Source organism: Astyanax mexicanus, chromosome 13, assembly GCF_023375975.1.
Source record: "Astyanax mexicanus isolate ESR-SI-001 chromosome 13, AstMex3_surface, whole genome shotgun sequence".
In the NCBI taxonomy this organism is placed as follows: domain Eukaryota; kingdom Metazoa; phylum Chordata; class Actinopteri; order Characiformes; family Acestrorhamphidae; genus Astyanax; species Astyanax mexicanus.
Window position 1 is genome coordinate 13,435,419 of NC_064420.1, and position 6,685 is coordinate 13,442,103.

At 41.7% G+C, this 6,685-nt stretch overlaps 1 pseudogene; it reads left to right on the forward strand.

Annotated features, from left to right (window-relative positions):
• The first annotated feature begins 855 nt into the window (after positions 1 to 855).
• On the forward strand, positions 856 to 6,246 carry LOC125780585 (desmoglein-2-like; annotated as a pseudogene).
• The last annotated feature ends 439 nt before the right edge of the window (positions 6,247 to 6,685 follow it).

Below are 6,685 nucleotides of genomic sequence, written 5' to 3' on the forward strand. Positions count from 1 at the left end.
TAGTTGAATGGAAATTAATGCAACAATAAGATTAGACAGATAAGTGTCAAAATTATTTTTTCCCTCCAACCGGCCCAAACTCGAGATTGACTCGAGCCGGCTCATTGGGAATCCTCCCAAATCTCCCGATTAGCCACTTCGGGCCTGCAATCCAGACAGATATTAATTGTTACATATTTCTGGCCCGCCGGTGGGACAGGGTATGTTAAGAAGTTAAAGATGTGTTTTGGACTCTACAAAGTCGATATTGCAAAAGTTGCGCAATAGCTAACATTTCAAGATTATTTCCATATCTATATATCCATATTTTCCATCAGCACACAGAGGAGCAGAGGGAGGAGGGGTTTAATGTTGATCTGTGAGTGACAGGTACAATTATAAGATTATATATTATAATTATAAGTGATGTTATTCGTGATAACACACGACCTCAAGTGTTCTATTTCTTTAATAACTTTTTTTTTTTACAGAATGAACTTTTAAAAAAGAATTTTAAGAAATTCAGAATGAAAATGCTTTAATATGGACTGTGCCTTTCGCCAAAAGTAGTTCCACAACAATAACAGAACTGAAATGTAACTCGAACACTTCTCAACCGATCAGATTGTGAGGTCGGAACTAAATGTTGTATAATACAGTTTAAAGCCTGAATTACCGAGACTGAACTGGAGCAGCTGTGACGGTGAGAACATGACGCTGCCGCGTTCCAAATATGACATCATAGCCTACCTCACCGGGTAGGTGATATGCGGCAGAGCCCGCCACCGAGTCCGCGCGCCGAGGAAGATGGAGGAGCGCACAACCGGGCAGGCCATTGTCGGCAGTGGCCGCCCCCTATCCCGCGCGCTGAGTGAGATGGAGGATCGTGTGAAGGAGGTCCTGAAAGAGCTTGATGCCCAGGTGTCTCACCTAGACCGCGCGAGGGATTGCTTCCTGGGCTGGGTGGAGCAGAGGCGACAGGCGTTTAGAGAAGCTGAGGAAGTGCTCGAGAAGTCCCGCCTGACGATGGAAGAGCTGAAGCAGAAGACTCTAGCGCTTTCCAAGAGAGAGGAGGAAAAATTAAAAACTGAAGAGGCTTCAGCAGCAGCGCCCTCCCCTGCCCAGGACCTCCCACTGCATGAGGACAAGGTAGAGGCGACCACCGATCTATGGGCCAAGATCGAGCGAATACAGAAGAAGACTGAGATGGAGATTTGTGAAATGAAGGCGGTTATAGAGGAAGTAGAGGAGTTGTCTGGGACGAGGATGACCAAAATGAGGGCCACGGTGCAGAGAAAAGAGGAGAGGGCGAAGAAACGAATTGCTGAAATTAAGGCCAGGATGGAGAAAGACAGCAAGAGTGGCCAGGAAATAGATGAGGAGGCTGCAGTAAGGTTGAACAAAATGAGAGCCATGATGCGTAGACAACAGATGTGTAAGAGTTGGAGAGAGTAAATATCAGTGCTAAGCTTAAATAAAAAAATGTAATGTAATTTTTCATTGTAAGTGTGATTATGTAGCTTTTTATAAATATTTCTCTTATTCAGAATTTTATTTTAACTTTTTTTTAGGTGATTTAAACTCAAAATAAGCACATAAGGTTATTGATAAATTTATTCTGGTTATTGTGTCCAAACTCAACATATAAAATTACAGATCTAGTCTCCAAATTGCAACTTATTTCCAGGTTTTTAAGATTAAGAAATCTTACTAAGAAAAATTAGCTTGCCCTATTTGCAGATTTGTGTGGGTTGGGCTGGGAGCCATTTAGAATTTATATATATAAACGTGGCGTGTGGAGCGGCGGCTCTCGGTAGCGCCGGGGCTGGAGGCGGCTCCCGCTCTGGGTCGGCCTCGCTCTTGTCGGGGCCGTTCTCCCCCCTCCACGACTCGGACTCGGCCGCCGAAGAGTTTCGCCGGAGAGGCGGGGCGGAGTCGGACTTTAGCCCAGGCAGAGAGGCGCAGAACTCGTCCTCCTCCTCCGGGAAGACGCAGCAGCAGCAGAAGTCCGGGCCGGTGTGAGCGCACTCGGCCTCCCGGTGTCTGGGGCTCGGACACCACTCGCACCAGCCGAATACGCTCTGCAGCGGTGACGCTGAGGATTTCCCCTTCTCCTCTCTGCTTCCGGAGTGGCTCCATCAGCGCTGGGAGGACGCCAGCGAGAGGCGGCAGCAGAGGGCTGAGGCTGCACGGACCTTAAAACCTTAAAAACTAAACTAAAAGTAATTCTACAGACTCTAGAGCCCCATTGGGCTGAGCATTATGTTGTGAGTTGTTTTGGGTGTGGTGGAGGGCAGTTTAAAAGCCGAATAAAGGTATGCTTTGAGTTTCATTTACTCCCCGTGTCTGTGTTCTCTGTGTGCTTCCTCCTTCTGGGTCACTGTGGTCACGCCCCTTACCCCAGGGGCCTACCACAGTGGTGGAGAATGCGGACCCGCCCCTTTTGGGCGGGGTCCAGTGACCTGGTTGGAAGGAAGCCGCGGAGTTGAGCACGGCACGGGGCTGTGGTGGACTCAAGGCGTGCCTTTGTTTGGCTGCCCGAAGCCACACCTCAGTTTAGTTTTGCCTTTTTTTTTTCTCGTAAAAATAATAAATAAAAATAAATAAAAATAATAATAATAATAATGCCTCGCGGGAGAAAAAAGGGGAGGCCCGCCCCCGGCTGCAGCAGCCTCTCGCCGGCGTCCTCCCAGCGCTGACGGAGCCACTCCGGAAGCAGAGAGGAGAAGGGGAAATCCTCAGCGTCACCGCTGCAGAGCGGTGGAGAGTAGCTGGGGGTGGGCTCTGGCTCGAGGAGTAAGGAGGCGAAGGGGAATTCCCCGGCGTCACACCAGCGAGGCGGTGAGTAGCCGGGGGCGGGCCTCCCCTTTTTTCTCCCGCGAGGCATTATTATTATTATTATTTTTATTTATTTTTATTTATTATTTTTACGAGAAAAAAAAAAGGCAAAACTAAACTGAGGTGTGGCTTCGGGCAGCCAAACAAAGGCACGCCTTGAGTCCACCACAGCCCCGTGCCGTGCTCAACTCCGCGACTTCCTTCCAACCAGGTCACTGGACCCCGCCCAAAAGGGGCGGGTCCGCATTCTCCACCACTGTGGTAGGCCCCTGGGGTAAGGGGCGTGACCACAGTGACCCAGAAGGAGGAAGCACACAGAGAACACAGACACGGGGAGTAAATGAAACTCAAAGCATACCTTTATTCGGCTTTTAAACTGCCCTCCACCACACCCAAAACAACTCACAACATAATGCTCAGCCCAATGGGGCTCTAGAGTCTGTAGAATTACTTTTAGTTTAGTTTTTAAGGTTTTAAGGTCCGTGCAGCCTCAGCCCTCTGCTCCCCAGTGTAAGTTCTCTTAAATGATGGCTGAGGCTGATATGCCTGTCTCAACTGGCGGCTCAATCAGCCCTCATGCGGGCCAGCTGAGACAGGCATGGCTTTGCGCTCTGGCGTGGGGCGGACCCACAACTCCCCCGCCTCCTCACGCCACAATATATATTTTTTCAGATCCATAAAGAATCACCATGTAAAAGTATGAACTGTTCCCTTTCACTGATTAGATATTATAGATTAGCCACTCCGGGCCTGCAATCCAGTGATATCCGTCTCTTCCCCTGGAGAGCAGGATTCCTGCAGGTTTTAACTTCTACACAAATCTGATACAGTCTATTTAAAGACTCAGCGATCATGGAGGGATGGGAAATATGACTATTTTATCATTTTGTGCTAAACTGTGTTATTATGATACACAATATACTTGTCTGAGCATTTTGTTAATATCATCAGTGCTTAAATAACAATGATTAGCTGCAGGTTAAATCACAAATAATGTAACTAGTCCTGTATAATTGTTTGATGTCCAGCATATTTAGAATAAAAATAACTGTACTAAATATTGGTGTATTGCACTTGTATTTAAAGATGTTTTACTAATATTGTTTTCTATGAAAATGTCTTTAAATATCATCATCCAGTATTTTTACCATATTGCCCAGCCCTAAATCTGATTCACCATAGTATATTTACCACCTTATTATTTCTGTTATTTCTATTTTTTCCTTTTGAGCTATATACTCTGTCTTTTTAATGAAGAAGGCATACTAAAAAATTGGAGTCACTATAATTTAGTAACCCTATGAAAAGAAGTATACTTAAGAGCATGATCAAATTAGGTAAACAATACTAAAAGTGCATTTTCTATTCACTTTATGAAAATCCACATTAAATATACTTTCTCTGTATTTCCATAAAATGTTTTTAAAGCAATACGCTTTAAATTATATGTTGTGTTGATAGAAACATATATATAGTGGCATTAAATACTGCTTAAAGTGCTCTTTAGTGTATTTTTTCCAGTAGCATTAAGGTGTAGACAATATGTGCATCAATACGCAAATTAGTACATTTACAATATACTTCAAGTGTATTAAAAAGGTGTTTAAAAAAACACAAACTTAAATCTACTTAAGTTCACAAAAAAAAAACACCCCAAAGCACAATTCAATGCTTTTATGTTGTGTTTAAATACAGCTTAATTACAACTGAAATATATTTAAGTTGCCATAAGTTGTTTCACAATAGTACATTTGGTATGTATTTAAGTACATATTTTAGTTTTAAAAAGTATGTACTTTTTCATTTTAAGTATACTTTAAAAATAAAATTTTCTTTTGCTCTGTTTCTTACAGACACTCGACTCCTACACGTTAATAGTGCAGGGTGTGGATATGGACGGAGCTCCAAATGGCAACACAGGAACTGTTACTGTGCAGGTTAACATTTTGGACATCAATGACAATGTTCCCACTCTAGAACAAGATGAGGTAAAAAAAAAAAAAAAATAGAAAAAATATGTTTCACATCAAATAAATCCTGCAAAAACAAAAGTACTCTATTCACTCTTGCTGTCCTTCTTGTGTCAGTACACAGGTTATGTAGATGAAAGTGCAGCAGATGTGGTGGTGATGAGAATCAAAGCTCTAGATAAGGACTTGGAGAACACTGATAACTGGCTGGCTGACTTTGAAATAATCTAGGGGAATGAAGATGGAGTCTTTAGCATAGAGACAGATCCCAAAACCAATGAAGGCCTTCTTAAGCTGGTCAAGGTAAACATACACAGAATTAACAAAGACCATCTATTTTATTAGGGGTCTCATTTCAGTTGTTAAAGTCATTTTGTTTATTTTTTTCTTCCAACACTGCTGTCCTGTTGAAGCCTGTGGATTATGAAAAGGTCAAGCAGTTGAATCTGGGCCTGGTATTTTCAAATGTGGCTCCTTTTGCTAATGGGACTGAAAAATCTCTGGATTCAGACAAACAAATTGGAGGCACTGGATCTGGATTAAGACCTGAAAAACCTGACAAAAAGCCACTAACTCAAAGAGGAAAAAGATACTCAGTAAAAGTGTTTGTCAACAATTTATATGATGGTATATTCTTTTCACCATCTGTAAAGTTGTTCCCTGTATTAGAAGATCCAGAAAAAAAGTTCCTGAAATTGGTTCCTTTCCTGCTATAGATGGTGATACTGAACAAATTGCTAATTGCTTTTCCAGAAAAAAATCTGAATTTTGTGTTTTTTTAAATAAAATGAACGGTTCTCTACACTGTATTACATAATGATGCAAATCTATATATGATTATGAAGATAACCTTGAAATTGTAGGTGTGCGAAAGGATATGATCCAGATAACTGGCTGTCCATAAATGAGCAGACATCCGAAATTAAACTTTTTAAGACTTCAGATCGAGAGTCAACATTTCTGGTCAATGGAACCTATTTTGCCAAGATCATCTGCATCAGCTAAGGCAAGCCTAGCAAACTGTTGTGCTACTGAAAACTGTTGTGCTATTTTCTCTCAAACAATCTTGTAAAATAAGTTATAAGAATATTTATTCATCTGCTATCTTAATTAGTTTTCTGTGTATTCAGATGTACCTCCAAAGACTGCTACAGGAACAATAGCATTACAGGTGGAAGACTCTAATGACCACTGTCCTAAACTGACCAGCACCTATCAGAGCGTCTGCTCTGATACGAAAATCATAAACTTCACTGCATTTGATGAGGACGTCAATCCAAACGAAGAGTCTTATAAATTTGTGCTGATAGAGGAGGAGACTCATGGTAAATGGGAAATAGTTCCTGTAAATGGTAAAACGGCAGAGAATCACACTTATTTCATAATATGTACACTATATGTCCAAACGAGTATCCAAACATGCTATTTAAATGAGCCCTTCCAACATATAACCATATAGGGGCCATATCTCTCTTGTGGGATATTTAGTTATTCTTTCTATTTTAAATATTTTTAATTATTTAAGAAAGACCTGGGTCACCCCAAGTAAATGTATTTATTTAGTTATTTATTTACATGAGGTGACCCAGGTCTTTCTGTGTGGAGTTGGCACATTCTCCCTGTTCCCTCACAGTCCAAATATATTGAAATAAATTTGACCTGTAACATACCAGACCACAACTGTAACCTGAACAAAACAATGTATTAACATTTCCTTCATATTGCAAAAGACAATAAAACTTTTAACTGGTGTAAAGAGAGTGATGAATAGGTGAAGGAGTGTGTTCTTACTTCTGTGTCCAAATCATATATCTGAACCATATATAAGCTTCACTGCCTACTTCATTCACCAAGATTGGAATGTGTCTAATGACTTCTCAGCTGTGCAGACTACAATA